Source organism: Nesoenas mayeri, assembly GCF_963082525.1.
Source record: "Nesoenas mayeri genome assembly, chromosome: 3".
Lineage (NCBI taxonomy): Eukaryota > Metazoa > Chordata > Aves > Columbiformes > Columbidae > Nesoenas > Nesoenas mayeri.
Genome location: NC_137544.1, coordinates 68,021,298 through 68,039,661, shown reverse-complemented (window position 1 = coordinate 68,039,661; position 18,364 = coordinate 68,021,298). Strand labels below are relative to the sequence as shown.

The following is an 18,364-nucleotide window of genomic DNA, read 5'->3' as shown; positions in this document are numbered from 1 at the left end:
CTAATACATTTCAAGTGTGAAATTCATCTACAAGTTTACTTTATGAACTGCTAATAGCAAAGGTACCAAAACAGAAGATGTGAAAATCCTGAAGAGAGTGGCTTTAAGCGTTTTTTTTCAGTGCATGCTTTCCACAAAGTAGAGTCTCTTGATTTTGATGTACGGTAGTTTCAGAATGGGTGAGTTTCAGGTGTTTTGATAGTTTTTGTAAGTCTTGATTTGAGTATTTGCGTTTTCAGTTCTCATGTATTCTGTTAATGTGAAAGCAGCAGGAAGACATATTTAAGGAGAAACTTTAATGGTTCCCAGTAAGTGATGACTTAATGACAATTAGCTGGCAAGTAACCATTGCAGGTGAATGGAAACAAGAGAATCTGTGTGATGTGAACGTTATCTTCAGTGCGTAGTCCAACGTTTTGTGCGTTGTGAAGGTGGGGAATAGTCTTTAGCAGTCATCAAGTAAAATTAATTATATATTTTGTTTGTCTAAAGGTGAAACGGAACGGTTTTTAGAACTTCAGTGTTTTATCATCCAGAAGAAAAGAGTGCCTCCAATTTCCGTTTCAGTTAGTATAAATTTTGAAATTGACCAGCAAATAGTCTGTTTTAAAAAGATCGTATAGACATATGGGGTGGAGGGGTGTATATTTAGAAGCAGAAGTCTGACTTTTTGAAATGTTTGGTATTGCATTTGTGTTTAATTTAAAATGTTTTCAAGACTTGTCTAGTGAAATCAGGGTAGCCTTCCCTAGAAAACCCTACAAAACATCCTTCTGTATACACTCCTTGCTAGGAGTAAACCTGTTTCCCTTTTCTTGTTACTTTATGCTCTAACCACCTTAAATGAAAACTATTTTATTGGTAGTGTGATGGGGAAGGAAACGGCAGAACCTTTTAGTCCTCTTGACAGAGGAAGGGCAGAGAGAGGTAGCCATCCCCTTACTGCCAATATATTGAATGTGTTCAGGCTGTGGTGTGATAATGTAATTTCAAGCAGTCAGATATTTGCTCTATAGGTGTCAAATCCTGCAGGAACTGACAACCCATGAGAATAAAACCGTTAGCCCGTTTTATTCCTTGTCTGTCATTCTCCTTCCTCTTTCCTTTTTGTGGTTTATACATGAGTTTTCTGGCTTACAGCATTGCCAGTGAAGTGAAATGAAGTGAAATCCTGATCTCTGTAACTCGTTAGCTAAAGCAAAGCTGAAGCTCTGAGCTAGTGGATGGCAGGGAGAATTCAGGGTGGTGGGGTTAGGAGAACTGCCTGCCCGTGGTGTGTGGCTGACATGGTGATGGATAGCCATGTTTTTCTAAAAGTATCCAAGATTTTCCTGGGCTTTAGGTGTTTGTTGTCAATAAAATATTTTCCTATCATGTAATTTTTGGTAGTGGTATGGACTCTTCTGTTGACTGCAGAATGACAGGGTCACACTTGTGAATTCTGTATTTTTAAGGCTCTGCAGTAGTTTATTTTGAAACCACATGGAAGCAGAGATGGCATGTTGCAGGAAAAAAGGACATTTGGTGCCCAGACATACTCAAGACTTAGTTTGTCCTAGTTCTTCTGAAGTCTCCAGAGTTTATTCCAGGCTACTGTCATGGTTTAACCTGAGCTAGTAATACAATCACAATAGCCACTCAATCATCCCTCTCCCCACTCTCCCAAATAGGGGAGCGAATCAAAAGGGAAGGGAGAAACTTGGGCTGAGATAAGCACAGTTCAATAAAATAACAAAATACTAATATACTACTAGTAAATATATATATGTATGTATGTATAATAGAAATAGAATATAAAATAAAAGATACTTAATGCAATTCCTCACAAACTCCGTTCACACCGAGCAGCCAGTCCCAGGAAGCAAAACCTGGACCCAACAGCCCATCCCAGAGAGAGAAAAGAGGAAAAAGGCAGAAAGGCCCAGAGGCCTCTGCAAAACAACGGGATGGCAAAAGGCCAAACTAAACGTCTCAAACAGAACTCTCCCAGCTCTGACAAAGAGACCGAAGAAAGTCAAGAAGTGAGAGAGAGAAACCAGAAGATCCCAGCTCTCCTAAAATATGAAGCATGACACTGATGGGATGAAATACTCTTATTGATCAGTCTGGATGTCAGTCAAGCTCTGCCCCATCCATGCCCCGCTTCTGTGACACCTCACACCTGTAAACAGGGTGCTCAGAATATCCTTGGCACTCAGACCAGAGCAATTAAAAACACTGACTCTGTCCCGAGGTGTTCTCTCTTGTTCTCAAACTAAGTTCAAATAATAACCATGCTAGCTATGAAAAAGAAGGGTTTCTAACTGCATGAAGAAAATTAACTCATATTCAGTCAAACCGAGTGAAACCTTGTGCCTGGTTCCATCTCGCATGGACCCCAGGGCCTGCTGGAGCACAGCTATGTGAATGTAGCATTAGTAGTAAGTAAATGTGATGAAAAGATTTAAATTTTAAGGGTCTAGTCTTCACAACATTGTGAACACAATGCACTGCATACTGAGTAGTGTTTATTTTTTCTCTTCATTTAAGAATAAAATTGACTACAAATCCTGACTGACTACACACACGCAGATAAAGAACCTTTTGTACAATGGGGAAAATGAAGCACAGCACAAAGGTGCAAGTTTAGTTTTTGTTTCTGTCTCATTACAAAATGAGCAGATCTGAACTGGGGAATAGTTTTTTCCAAAAAATGGGTGCTGGCTGTCTAGTCTTGTTCTGTTTGCTTCAGTATGCTCCTGTGATGTAGGAATGTGCATTCATGTTTCTACAAAACAACAACCAAATGCCATAGGTTTGTGTTGGCAACTGGATTGGGATGTTCTCTCCAGCTCCTTGGCCCTGCCTGGCAAATAGCTGGTGTGCTTTCCCACAGGAGTTCTCTTCAGGTGTCAGATATTCCAGAAAGCAGATTTTCCATCGTGGCATAAAGGGTGCTGCTACAGATGCTTTTGTTTTTGTTTTTTGTCTGTAGAGTTTTGTATATTTTTTTGCTTGTTTCATTTTTTTGCAAGAATGTTATTTGTGTTATGAGGTTATCAGCATACTAACGGCTTCAGTTAAATTAACTTTTTTAGTATGGAGGTTCCAGGCTTGCATTAGATGTCCTCTCCTACCATTTTTTACTGAGGGGGAATATGAAAGGATGGAGGACTTTGGACAATGAGATGATGTATTGTCTTCTTTGCCAGACAGTTGCTTAGTGCGGGAGCTTTGGGAAGACTAATGGCTTCTGTGCCCTGAAAAGAGGATGGTTTCAAACCACATGCTCTAAGGCATCTTAGCACCTTAATGAAATGGAAACCCAATGGAAGTAACCCTAGGCATCTGAGGGATACTGATGCTCACAGGAGTCCTTCAAAAAGGTCTGCACACCCTGATTCCTTCAGCCTTTTTGTGGTGGATGTTACTTGAATTCTAAAGAGAAGTATAAAAGCAGCTTTGCATAACTTGGTGAGATGACGTTGCCAGAAGAAAACATGACAGAATAGACTGTGACAAACTGCAAACCTGTATATGTTGACATTGAGTTGGGGTTTGGGGCATTTGGCCATTGTTTCCATATAGTCAGTCAAGTAAGGAAGGCTACTGCTGTCAGGAGCTCATCTTTTTCATCGTTCTTATGATTCCAGTTTATTTAAAGAAAGAAATGAGCGAACATAAGGAACAGGTATCAGCTGTTTCAAATGTGCTTTTTTTTTTTTTTTCCTTTAACATGACTATTTAAAGTTGTATTACCTTACTCGAAAATATACGTATCCCTCACCAAAAAACCCTGCAACAAAGGGTGTTTAGCTGATTATTTGTTGTTCTGGACTCTGGAAAATGGAGCCTCATTGTTTCAGCAAAGCTGCCTGCTGCTCAGTGAATTATTGAAACACAGTCTAGTCAGGTTACCTTGAACACAACTTTTTCCTATGAACTTTAATCCAAGCAAAGTCAGCCACTATTCATAACTGAGCTTGTCAGGAGTAATTTCCTTTTTCTTGAGGAAAAATCTACTAACCAGTGGCAAATAGGAAACTTTCCATGGTGAATATGGACTGCTAAATAATGAGATTTAAAAAAAAAAAAAAAAAAAAAAATTCTGTTCTCTTTAAAAGAAAAAAAGGAAGTGAACAGAACTGAAGTTCTCATCAGTGGTTGAAGGAAAAAATAAAATCTAATCCGAAGAGATGATGTCTTTGAAAAACAGGAAGAAAAGAAGCAGATTTTACACTTTTTATTCTCCTTCCAGCAGGGTTATTAACCTCCATGATCTTATAATTGATCTTGTTACTTGCTGTGCTTTTTGAAGCCTTAGCACCTGAGATGAGGGCATTGAAAGATTCTGGGTTCCCATATGGGGAGGAAGGCATGGTTTTGTTTTTCACAGTGGTAGAAAGAACTTGAGCACATAACTCAAGATTCAGAAAATTAAAACCAAGGCAAATAGGAACATCAATTATGCCTCTGAACCTCATAATTTTAGGAGTGTTTATATACTTGGAGTTGTCAATAGAGTGATAGTCTTGTCTGAAAAGTGGAATCAATATGTTTGTTCCATTTTGTGGCTGCCATGAGGAATGGCAGTGCTGTGAATGATGCTGAGGATCAGTAATTTTCCAGAAAACCATTAGAACTGTTCACTACGGGGAAGTTTATAACTAGGGAAAGGAAATAGAGGCAGCAAAGCAGAAACCACCCCCAGCTGCAGCAGCAGGGAGGCGGCCAGCAGAAGCAAGGTGGTGGTGTTCTCTGCTCTGCAGCTCCTTCTGCATTTCAGCCCTGAGAGAAGAAGGGAGAGATTCAAAGCCAGGTGATGCTGGGGAAAAGGGTGATAAGAAAGCAGAATTAGAACACAACTCATGCTTCTAGCTCTTTTCTCACCATTCGAAAGGTTTGTGGTAAAGTGCCACCACGAATGTAGTAGGTGGAGGGGACGTAAAAGACATTTAGACCTTACTGCTAAGAGGAAGACAGTTATTTTTTTCCTAAAACTCGGTACTGTGCTTTTAAGATTTATCATCTGACTTAAAACAATGGGCAAAACTAAATAAATTTATAACCTGTGCTGCATTATAATTGTCATATATTTTCTCCTTTCTTAATGGAGAGGTCAGCAGCAGGTTTCTTTTTTGCTAAGCGGTGTATTTGATGTGACTGAGTTATTTCAGGTGCACGTCACGAGCTGTTGCATACAGTCCCTCTCCCATTAGCATCACTGAAAGGGAATTGTATCACTGGAATTCATGACAACAGATAGTTTAAGCTATTAGTATAACTGAGCAGTATATTGAAATAAAACTTTGAAGATGCAGCAGCTAGCCAGTATTCATTTTCTCTAGTTAAAATTTTGCAGCAGATGCAGGTGAAAGAAGCTTAATAATTAAAAGAAACACTGCTTTTCTGAAGAGTGCAATGTTTTTTAAGATTTCTTGTGGCATATCTTTCCTTCTCCATGTGTCTGCTCTTTCAATTTGAAGACTTACATTGAATAAAGTAGGCATTTTCCTCCCTAATTATTTTCACTTGAAATTCTGTAAAAATATATGCAAATAGAATGATCTCTCTTGTTCGTTTTGTCTCTGTCTTGGTGGGATGTACCAGAGCAATAGTATTTAATGTTCATTGCCAATTAAATTAATTTCCTTTTGGCTCATGGGTTGCTTCTCTCTGACGTTTTTAACATCCAGAATTCTAATACTTGTTTTAATAAGCCTCTTTTACACTCTGGTATTGTTGGAAATATTTTTTGTGGATCTCTACTAAAAATAGTGTAATGCTAGCTTCAAGATGATGTGGCATTCATAGAACTTAAATGTGTTTCTGTTAGCCCAAACCTCAAAAATGTATATTACTAAAATCTGCTGAGCATAATTTTTGTGCATGCAGTCAAGCTTTAAGGAATGAGAACATTTGACCGGGGAAAGAAAACGTGAGAAAAATGTGAACTACAGAAATGCCTTGTTATTAAAATAGCTGTTCCTGTGTTGTAGCAATGGAGCAATATTTCGAAACACTGAACTCCTGGGATCTCTGTGCAAATGACATTGTGTCATATGTAAAGGTGTGAACTTTCTGCTTTAAACTTTCTTGAGACATGAGCACCATCCTGCCCAGCTGGGAAAGTCAGTAGCTGGGCAGAGGCTAAAGGGTTGCTTCCCCTCCAGTGTCCTCCCAGCTCCTGACATTCTTCTGCTTACCAGTTTCCTGAGACAAACACTGCTTCCATATAGATTGACCTTTCTTCTATGAATATATCTTTTATCATTTCCTTTTAAATTATTATTAAAGACTTAGTTTTTGTTTTAAAACCAGTTGTACCTTTGTCATGCAGAGTATCCTGTTGCAAGGACGTATGCATTTACCAGCACTGAATTTCTTTTAGTGTTTTATTGCCTAATCAGCAAGGATGGGGCCCTTGTATAACTCCTTGAGGTCAGATTTCTTATCTGCTCTCATTATGATTCCCTGAAAAATTCGCTACTTCACTGTTAACCCTTCTTTGTTATGCATGAGAGATGTTTTGGCACTGATGCTGTGCAACCCTACTCAGTGTCTTGACCCACTAAGAAAACCAGCCACTTTATTCATCTCCTTAGCTTCATGTGTTTTTTCAGCTTCTCCTCTGTTTTTATTTGTTGTTTCCCTGAGAATTTAGGAACACAGGACTGTGTTTATCACATCTTTAGTGACTGAATCAAAGACATGCTGGAAACTAGAGAGGCATAACTTTCTCTGCTGATGTTGATTCTTCCCCTTCTTCATTATAGTGTCATCTAATATTACCTGGTTCTGGCAATCTTCTGTTCCTACTATCCATTTTTTCTAAAGCATCTTTGACTGTCACATCAGTTCAATACTGTTTTTCTCCTGACGTACATGCTCTCTAGAGGACCCTTTTCTGTCTGTGAAAGCATCCCAGATCTGCTATGGTGTTTTTCGTGGCATGATTTTTCATTCTGAGCAATCTGTAGTGTGTATCACTGCTCAGTTGTGAGCAAGGCTTGCTCTCAATCCAGGATACACCGAGTCTTAGTATTATAGTGTGCTTGGCTGGACAGTGAGTCTTTTAACATATTAACAGTGTGGTGTATTAAGAGAGGTGATGATCTGCAATGTAGCATGATGATTTCCTATCTTCTCCAATTTGGTTTTTAAAAAATGGGTAGCACAAATGATTTCTGGGATCCAGCATTTCAGGTCAAACAAAAGATACTGGGCTTCAGGAGCCAGAGGCAGGAAATTATTCCGTAATTCCCTCCATGGCGCTTTCTTGTTCAGAGACACCAGCAGGGTATTTTCTGCTTTACTCTGAGCTGAAAAAGCCTAAGTTAGAAAGTGTTCTGGTTTAGGACTTGTACGAAATTGAAGAGAGTCCAGAAGATGATCTTAAAAAGGAAATACTGTAGAGAAATGCAAATCTCTAGATGAATAAAAATGTACTGTGAAGAAGATGTCCTTCAGTTATTCATTGTGTTCATCAAGACCAAGACTAAAAGGAGTTTCCTTAAGTTACATTAAGGTGTTTCCATATCATAGCAGTAAAGGTTTTCTGACAGTAGGAGCAGCAAAGCACTGGTAGGAATTAGAGAGAGATGTGACCATGTTTATGAACAGATTGGACAAATGACACTCTGAAATTTAGATAAGCTTGGTTCTCCCTTTGCAAAGGATGGACTAAAATGCTTGTTGAGGCCCTGGGTTTGCTGTAGCAGCCTTCCCACCCAAGACGGGCAGCAGCCAGGGCTGTGTTGCATCGCTGGGTATGGGTGCAACCACCCTAGCAGGAGGACGCTCACCCACCATCTGCATCTGTGTCCACTTCAAGCCCGTTGACTTCAGCCTCATAGTCAGCTCCAGGCTGAGACCATCATCTGTCAGAGAATATCTTTATCTGTGCTCAAGAGTTATCTTTTCTGAGCATAAATTGCTGGATGTATCTGTCGACTTGCCGCTTTTCTCACAGGCATCTGCTGGCTGTGGTCCAGCAGTGCTGCATGAGGGAGGACTGAGAAATCCCTGAGGATGGGGGGTGTTCCCTGCTCAGCATTTGCAGAATTGAATGTATGCCATCACTAATTGACTTTATTAAGGGTCATCATCCAAGCAGACTAATTTTCCAGGTTCTTTTATGAATAGGTGTTAGTAAACAGAATTAACAGATGTACTGTCTCCCTGCTGTTAGTTGCTACTGGGATTCATTCTTGATTGCAGTGTAATGGTCTGTATTTTTGGTCTTCCTTGGATCTGTGCCCTCTGTAACAGGATGGTTATTTAATGCTTATACACTTCTTCCAGCTGGCAGGCACTCTCCCTTTTTTGGCATAATTTCTTTATATTTTTTTCATATATTTCCCATGCTAAGACAGTTTGAGGTGAAAAATACAAAAGCAATGGAAAAGATATAAGAAAGTGCCTGTTTAAAACTGTAAGGTGATTCCATTCTAACTGGTAAAACTGGTCTTTGACAAATTAATAATATGATTTCTTCTAACAGAGAAGAGAGAAAAATATCCACCTATGCATTTTTTCCATGTTATACATCATTATAAGTTAGAAAATTGGGATCTACAAATGTGTTTAATGTTTATCACAAACCAGATAGTAGCATTGTGGGCGTAGTTCATCACCTCTGTTATGTTAAAGCCAGAAGTTTGTATATGAATTAATAATGTATGCCTGCACTAAATTAAAATGTAGACAGCAGAAAATGCTGTTTTATTAGCTGCTGCTTCACTTGCTGGGATGCCAGGAAGAAGAGCTGAATACATTGTTGGCAGAAAAACCAGGCAAATTAGCTCAGCCAAAAGAGTCTGTCAAAAAGAAACAAGTGGGAATTAAACTTGGCAACCTATTTGCTTATGTGGTCTGGGGGAAAAAATGAAAAACACGTATTTTGCTGGACAAGATTGGAAAGTCAATTCAAACAAAATGCAGAATTATCCTCTACCACAAAAAAAAAAAAAAAAAAAAAAAAAGGAAATCTGCTGATGTACAAACAGCACAGATTGAATCTAAACAAACCATAGGCTACCCTAGGGTAGCTTTAAAAAGACAAGTTTCCTTATTAAAGCACAATTAAAAGATTACTTACATGAACCAGCCTTCATATCCTAGCATTTAAAAATATTTTCTCTTTTTCTCCAGATTTTAATAACAGAATTTTCTCTTGAATAATTGTACACTTGCAGTACAGGCTTTTTTAATGAAAGAAAAATTATCTCATACTATGAAACAAAATGAAGTTTCATTAACTTGCAAGTATAAATATCTAGCCTACTGATGCAGTTACTGAGGAAAAGTATCAAGCTTTGAGAAGAGGAATAGAAGGGGTTCTAATAATAGAAATTTCTAGTAATAGAAAGGGTTCTAGTAAATGGGGTTATGTCAGGCTGGCGACCAGTCACTAGCGGGGTTCCACAGGGATCCATCTTAGGGCCAGCACTATTCATTGTCTTTATAACTGACTTAGACTCAGGACTTGAGGGATTGCTTAGTAAGTTTGCCGATGACACAAAAGTGGGAGGAGCTGTCGACACTCGTGAGGGCAGAGAGGCCCTGCAGAGGGATCTGGACAAATCTGAGAACTGGGCAGTCACCAACCGCATGAAGTTCAACAAGAGCAAGTGCCGGATTTTGCACCTGGGACACGGCAACTCTGGCTGTACATACAGTCTGGGGGACGAGATGCTGGAAAGCAGCTCCATGGAGAGGGATCTGGAGTTTCTGGTCGACGGCAAGTTGAACATGACCCAACAGTGTCCCTGGCAGCCAAGAGGACCACCCGTGTCCTGGGTGCATCCAGCACAGCATTGCCAGCCGGGCGAGGGAGATGATTGTCCCACTCTGCTCTGCACTCACGTGACCTCACCTGGAGCAGTGAGTGCAGTTCTGGGCTACACAGGGTAAAAAAGATATTAAGTTACTGGAGAGTGTCCAGAAGAGGGCAATGAAGCTGGTGAAGGGTTTGGAGGGGAAGACGTATGAGGAGCGGCTGAAGACACTTGGTTTGTTCAGTCTGGAGGAAACTAAGAGGAGACCTTATCACAGTTACAGCTTCTTCACAAGGGGAGGAGGAACAGCAGGCACTGATCTCTTCCCTTTAGTGACCAATGACAGAACCCGAGGGAATGGCAGGAAGATGTGCCAGGGGAGGTTTAGGTTGGACATTAGGAAAAGGTTCTTCCCCCAGAGGGTGGTGGAGCACTGGAACAGGCTCCCCAGGGAGGTGTCACGGCCCCAAGCCCAACAGTGTTCAAGAAGAGACTGGACAATGCCCTCAGACACATGGTGTGAACTGTGGGGTTGTCATATTCAGGGATGGGAGTTGGACTTGATGATCCTTGTGGTTCCCTTCCATCTCAGGGCATTCTATGATTCTGTATTCCTTTTTATGCTACCTCTGCTGATATTTAGGGTTGATCTCAAGTCATCTATAGTTGCTAAGGGTTTGGTAAGCTTCCCATCCCCTCTCTCAAATGTATCATTGATGTGCCACCCTGGACCGTGTGAAACAGAAAAATTTAGTAGTAAATCTGTAAGCCGGTCTTGTAACTGCAGGTGAGGTGAGCTTAGAAGAAAGCTTTGGGGAATTACAGCACTGCTGCTGTTCAGTGGCCTGGGGCGGTGGTGTGCTGTGCACATCCCAAAGAGATGGGGCAGCAAGGAGGTGACCGTATGCTTGTCTAGATTAAAGCCATATTTGTCTGTGAGAACAGCAGTCATACTACACATGGGCAACGGCAGACATACCTACTAAAACCTTTAAGTTTGGATGCTCTTTTGTGTACAGAGGTAAGTCCAGTTTCAATCTGAACATGTAAATTGGTGAAAACTCATTCCCTGGAGATGAAACTGGGGGGAAAAAAAAGAATATATATATAATTTCCAGGCTTCCCGAGGTTTTATCAGAAGCACCAGAAGTACTTCTAAATTTTATTTGCTTAAGTCAACTAAGAGCACTTACAGACAGTTGTTCTCTTCACCCTTTCTCAAGATGGCGGGTGGACTTCCCCCTGCCTGGAGGGAAAGAGAGCTGTCTTGCCTGTCTTCTCCATCTGTTGGGGTCTCTGGAGACTCAGAAGAGGGAAGTGTAGTAGTCCTGCTCATGAGAGTGAGTTCCTTGCTAGAGAATTAACGAAAATGCTTACTTTCCTTTAATTTTGTTTAGCTTAAACATTGGAGAACATTTTTCTTTAATTTTTTTTTTTTTTTTTGAAAGCAAAGACCTTTATGTTCCCCACTTTTTTAGTGTGTTTTTTCTTGTACACATAGTTGACTGACTTGAAGCAACCATATTGGTGTGACTCCCTACCCAGACCAGTAATGCTAGAGAGGGAATTTGCTCTGAGAGCGTGAACAAAATGTCTTTGGATCTTTTTGGCTAGTAATAGCCTGGCTTGACAAAAGGTCAATATGGAGAAGAGCTGAAATATGGTCACTTGAACGTGTCCTCTGTCTGTAGCTGTCTGTTGTTTCCACAGAACAACTGTGTATGTGTTAACTTTTCATAAGAGCCCTTTCAAAAATAGCCCTGTGAATAATCAGGAAAACACAGCAGGGTCCAATCTTCTCAGTTGTCCTCGTTGTTTCCCAGGGACTCCCCAGGGGCTTTCTGTAAGACATCAGGTTGGCCTTGGTAGCCCCTGGCCACTGACAGCAATGTGGCCGTTGCTTCTGGTCCCCAGGGCTTCTGCTCACCTATGGGAAAGCCGGTCAGCCGTAAGAATGGGGTTTTATTGTAGCTTGTAGTTAAACACCCCCACATGTCAAAGCAAGTGGTTGACTGATGATTTGCTGGCAGAAGTGGTGGTTGTAGGAAGCATCTGAAAAATGGGAAAAGAGGAGAAGGGAAGAGAGTCTGTTTCCAGGTAATAATAAGTGAAAAATTATTTGGGGAGGGGAAAAAACCAACACATTTGTACAAGCACATCGCTTTGTTTTACTGGACAGCTGTTCTTTTGAACTAACCTTTAGATAAGACGGCTGGAGGGCAGCAGCTTGAATCTAATGAACTGGCTGTGCAGAATGCTTTTGCTCATCCAAAGTGCTGCTATGAGGAGTCCCTGAAACTTCCTGAAAGATGTTTTTCTGATCTTCTGCACAGGCTGTTAACCTATCCCATTCTGTAGCAGGGCACCGGGCCTTGCAGAAAGACAGGTGATGAGATGGCCCTTCTTTTTGTTCTCCAGTTGCTTTTGCTGCTGCTTTTTATTGAATAGGTGATTTAGATGAAGGCAAATAGGGGTTTTTTTGAAGAAATGATAGTGAGGATTTTCTGAGAATTAAAGAGATCAAGGATATTTTTTTAAAAAAGCATATTTCAACTCCTGACAAATACACGCAGGAAAGGAACTTTAATACCTGCAAAGATGTGAAATGACTGCGGCCTTTCAGGAGCTATACAAAGCATTCAGAAGTGTATCTCCTCAAAAGCAGACACTCCAAGCTAGAAAGAGTTGAAAAGAATATTATCTGTGACTAGAAACTAGTTTTAAAATGCAAACCTCAGCTCAGCTTTCAAAAGTTGAAACTGTTGAAGCAGACAGTGTACCTCTTGGGCTTCCAGCAGGAAGGCCATGGTAAAGCCAGCTAGAAGACGATGTCTGTGGGGATCACAGCCCAGGCTGTTCAGGTACCCCAGGCACTTCACCATTTTGTGCTTCAGTCCCCAAAATCTTGTCACTGGCTTCCACCGGCTGTAGCATCTGTCTTCACAGGACAGACCTAAATCCGTTGCATGGACCCACCAGAGGACTGGCTTTATTAGATGTCTCTGGTCAATGCAGTCTTCTCTTTCACAGCAGTTGACATCCTTGCCACTCCTCTATAGGATGAAATGCAAGTCCCACCTCTTCTGTCTCGTCAGTAACTACCCAAGATCTGCCAGGTAGCTCAGAAGACAGAAGTCCCTGGTATCCATGGATTGCAAAGTGCCACAGACAGAGATGCTGGGACCATGGGTGTGTTTTGCAGTGGCAGTATTTGGGGGTAGGGGACAGGCTGTGATGATGTGAAGCTGCCACATGCTTTAGTGATGGCTTCCCAGTCATTGCAATGACCACAGTGGCAAAATCGTTAAAAGAAATTAACAGGGTGACTGAAGTCATTAAACACGGCCTGTGTCACTGCGAGAGGGATGTGCTGGCATTACAGCATTTCTGTGAGCGAGCCCTGTGTTGTTGGCTCTTCTGGTAGAAGACCAGAAGGCAACAGAGGGAAATAAAAGGCTTTCTGTTTGTTTTTGAGCTGGTGAACCCTGCAGAGGAATAAAAAGTGCCCTCACAGCTGGTGCAGGGGACATCCAGGGACAGAAAAACATGATTTGGTTGGCTAGATCAGCTCTGCCATCTTGTGGAGCTTCTCCCTGAAGTGCCCACTGCTCGCTCTGCAGCCTGTCTAACAACTGGTGTCCCATCAGGCTTGTCCAGCTTGCTGTTCTGTCCAAAGGACCGTCATCCCACCCGGTCTGGCACAATCCATCCCACCTAGCAGCCCTCCTTGGAGGGGCTCGGTGCCACAATAGCATAGGCTGGGAAACACTTGGCTTCAGTTGTGTTGGTGGTGCTGGTTTGGGAAGGGATACCCAGCACCTGTCAACCCCACAGCAATCTGCTGTGAGTGCCCTTAGCATAGGTGCACAAACCAGGACGAAATGTGTCCAGAACTTGAAAGAAAAAGGTCATCTTGCTGCTGTATGACTCTAGTTACCTAAATACTGGATTGAGATTGAATAGAAACTTTGAATATCACCTGATGAAGTAAAAACCTCTCTAATTAGGGTTAAAAATGAACATTGCATTGTGGTTTATTTTCTTTAAATATATGTAAATAACTTGCGCTCTTAAATAACATTTATTAAGTCACATTACATTTGTATTTGAAAACCTTAATTCCAACTATACCTTGACTTTTCAGTGTCTCCAAAGCAAGGTATGTCTTCCTGCAACCTTCCAGAGTAGGAAGCTGTTCTTTGCTTTCTTTCATTTCATATTAACACTTGCAAGCCATTTCCTGAGGCGTCGTGTTTACATTTTCTTCCCTCTCGCTGTGGCCACCCAGAGCTCCCTAACTAGGGGTCACAAAACGCAGTGGATTTCTTTTTTATTTCAGTGTTGTCATATTTAGTTCATATGATGCAACGTTCTCCTAGGGATGTAATGGTCAGCTTGACCTCTTCACAAACACCAAGCAAGTATGTGAGAAAACATTTTACAAGCCACAGGATTCTCGGGGGCTCTCAGTAGAGCAGAAGAATTTTGCTTGGCTGGCGACAGTGAGGACTAGACTGCAGCACTGACTGTAGCAGTGTATGAAGAGCAGCCTTGTAAGCAGGAGAGGTCACTGTAGACTGGGCTCACTCGCTGGTTTTCCACATCATTTTATTTCATTTCCTTTAATGGAAACTTGAAAGGTATTTATTTAGGTCACTGCTTCCCCTGTAGCCTCCATGACACACCTCAACTTCCCATCTGCAACCTTCAGACTTAAGTAAGGATCAGGCACTGGGGCTGGGCTGTCAGCAGCGTCTCCTGGATTCACTGGAGTTGCAGTATCCCGCTCAGGCAGGGCATGGAAAGACTCATATTTTTCATTTTGATTGTGAGAGAAGGAAAGGCCATTTCTTTGGCTTCCCATAGATTAATGGCTGATTAATAGGAAAATACTTTCAAGGCGTATGTGTGTTTGAATTACGATTCTTCATTTAAAATTGTTAGGGATACTAAGAAATGCCATACATCCATGGCAGAATCTGGCATTTCCGTAATTTTTTGATTCAGACACTGAGGATCAAGAAATGGGGAATACTTTGAAGCCCAAGAATTATTCAACAAAAATAAATAAATAAACAAAAAAACCACCAAACACGTTAAGTGTTTCTTCTGAACAAAAAAAGAGATGATTCTTTCTTCCAGTGCTCTTAGTTTTTTTTTATACAGGGCTGGGGAAGAACTCTCCAATCTAAGATCACATCTTTTTGTATATGGTGCAGTATTTGCAATGAGTTAAAGAAATTCACCTAAGTAAATTGCTTATTGTTTTACAGAAAATACTTTAAAGTTTGTTCTTTTTTTGTGTTAGCATTAAAATTCCCAAAGGAATTTTGTATTCATGAGGTATTTTTAATCACGTGCAGACTTCCTCCTTCATACGTTGCATGTATGAGCTCAGTAGGGCAAATAAAATGGTTCATTTGTTATAATTTTAAAAAAATATATTAATAACACACTTTTGATATATTTCTGATAGATGAGTAGTCTGGCTTGTTGACCAGTTAATAGAATAGAGCACACTGTGATTTTTATATGAAGAAAGAAATAGACGCTACCAGTTTACCTTTTCAGCCAAAATTGTAACAATAGAAAAATATAGTAATATTAAAAAGAAAGGCTGTTTCTGTTGTTACTTGCAGCCCCAGGGCTCCTTCCCGGCCATCCCTCTGCCTGCTGGAGACAGAAGCCCAGCAGGATGTGAGCGGTGTGGATTGTAGCCAGGAGCTGAGGAATAAAATAAAATTCCTCTTTCTTTATTGTGGAGGAGTATGATCAAAGTAGCTCTGTTTCTTTCTTTCTCTATCCTTCTCAGCTGTATTTGAAGAATCTTTTTTATAGGGCTCTTCCAGTGATTTAAATGAGCAAGGCTGTCGTCTGTCACCTTGCAATTTTTTGTGTCACATAAAGACCTTTCTACTCTGAAAGATGTGTCCTACTGGGAAAACATGCTCTTACTGGGAAATGTAGCATTAATGTTGCTTTACCTAACAGAATAACACTGCCTAGAATAATGAAATTTCACCTTAGCTTTCATGCTTAGAAAAAAACCCAGAAATTCCTGTAAGTCCCAGCAGCAACTAAAGAGCAGCTTCCTTCAGCTCTGGCTAAGTTTTGGAATGACCAGCACACCTCAGGCCGGCCTTTCTTTTGTCCCACCTCTTAGTTAAAAACTGTGATTTCACATCTCATGGAGCTGCATAATTATTATCAAGTAAAATCTCCTCTGAGGGGATAAGTGGTGGCCAGTGATTTATTTCACAAATTATTAATACATTAAAATAGAGAAGGCGAACATATGCTGCAAATGCAGCAGGATTCTCCAGCACTGTATCGTGGATCACAGCAGTGGTGCTGAAGTGCAGACTGGGAAGGGCCAGTGCTTTTACCACAGAGTATACCTGGTGCTTCTGATGTCAGGAACGTCAAATGTGTGCCCTTGTATGGTGAAAAATTGAAGGTTCCTATAAAAACATACCTGGCCTTTATCTTAAACCTTGAGTACATCAATGAGGAGGAGGAGAAATTTTGCTCTCTCATCTTTTTGCATTCCTTCCACAAATCAAATGTTAAGAGAATTGCCACTCAATAGTTTAGTGCTGTCCCACTTGTTTCAGTGATCTTACAGCAGTTTACACAAAAAGGAACACTAAAAATCTCTTTTTGACTAAATGTATGCTGTTCGGTTGTTAAAGCTGCAGGATTTTCCACATGAATTCACATTGCTTTTATCGTATTGATGTTTCTCCAGCCATATTAATCAAAAATTGCTTTCAGAAGGACTAGAACATCCCTGTTATGCTTCTGGATTGGGTGTTGATACTTACTTATCTTTAGGAATATTTTCTGACTCACTGTATTCATTATTCTTGCAAAGAAACAAGTTTCTTTGTTTTGAGTTAATGTCACTTCATCTTTGTATAGGAGCAAGGAAAGAGAAACAGCTCTTAGTTGGGTGATACTGATGATTTTTAAATCTTACATAAGATTTTCTGCATTCTAATTAATCCATTAATCAAGTGGAAGCTGGCTTGGAGATAATTTAAAGTATTTTCAAGACAGTATTTCCATTTTTTTTTTCCAGTTCCAAGAGATTTATGAATTCATTGCAAGTCTCTGCGGGTTCTTATAAAAGCGGAAAATATGCATCCCTGAAAACATCTCTGGTGATGTCTATAGTAATAGCACAATAAACCTTTTAAGAACTGCAATTTTTAATTCATGGTTTAAAAAGAAAAAAAGCAAAACTATTGGGATGATAGGAGGGACACATTGCCTGTGTCACCTCACTGTGCCACCAGTAGATATCTTAGTAATATTCATAGCATTGAGAATGGGGAGCTGGGTGGCTTCAGCTCAGAGCCTTGAATGTCAAAATTCAGGTCTTCACCATTAATCTTCTGGTAGGTATTTAAGGCAAGCCCTTCTCTATATGCTTGAATACGCTGGTGGGAGCGGGGGAAGTGGGTTGTTTGTATCCCAGTTGGCAATCTTTTTGTTGTTTTCTTTGATGATTCCTCTCCATGTGATTTACTTCCCAGCCCAGGATCTTCTGATGTGCTTATAAAATCTGATTTACATATACATAAGGCAGAGAAGGAAACAGGAATATACTTTAAAAGGCTTACGGACCCAGTTGTGACACTGATGGCGTTCAGCTTGAGATCTGAAGTTCTGGGAGGAGCTTTTCTGCTCTGAGGTCTCAGAAGCGGATGCAGTGGCTGGAGGCCCCTACCCAGTACACCCCACTGCCTGGGGGAGCAGGGGGTGCTCTCCCTGGCTCCCCCTCTGCCCAGCACTTCTGTCTGGCAGAGGACACGTTGCCCACTCAAGTGTCCTCTATTGCATTTTATTTACTTGACGAAGTATGAATTGGTTTAGTTACTGGTTTGATGTTGATGTGTGTCAAGCCTATTGCAATTATAAAATCATGCGTCTTTAAATAAGAATGAAGATTGGTTTTGCAAAGATGACATCCTTTCATCTTTGTTTTCTTGCCCTTTTATTTTGCCCTGTGCACCACTTTGGAGTCAATGGGTCTGCTTGCAGAGTACAGGTCTCTTACACTAAATAAGGATAGGGGAATTCAATCCCACTTGCAGGTACATTTATTATTGTGCCAGAGTGAAACTAGAAATTGAATACATTTTCTCAGGGTTCTGTAGCTATGCCTAGTCTTTGAAAAATGATAAATAGCTACTAATTAGATAAGCAATACATCAGGAAAATGATAAATACTTTCGAATAAACCCTTTTCTCAGTGAGGGTTTACACAATAAGCTCAATTCCGAACATCTCAGGAATGTACGAAATTGTAGTCAAAAGTGATGTATGTTTTTATATCAAGAGTAAGCTGTGCAAATTACAGCTTACATTCGTTCCAGTCATTGAATGAAGCAGAATAAAAAAAGATATAAAGAAAATAATTATTGTCTCAGTTTGATTTATTCTGGCTACTTCAAGTTTCCCCCAGGGTGTGTTTAGAACAAAGATGAGTCTGAAAATAATCTCCTGAATATTTTAAATATAACTCAGTATGAAAGTTGATCCATGTGTCCCGTTTTGAATCATTCAGTAATCTCTAGGACAAAAATCACTTCTTTTTTTTC

At 40.6% G+C, this 18,364-nt stretch overlaps 1 protein-coding gene across 1 annotated transcript in view; it reads left to right on the top strand.

The window, feature by feature from the left end:
• UST (uronyl 2-sulfotransferase) overlaps positions 1-18,364 on the top strand; it is a gene marked incomplete at both ends in the record, with an annotated part of 164,212 nt that overhangs the window by 111,988 nt on the left and 33,860 nt on the right. The window lies entirely within an intron of this gene.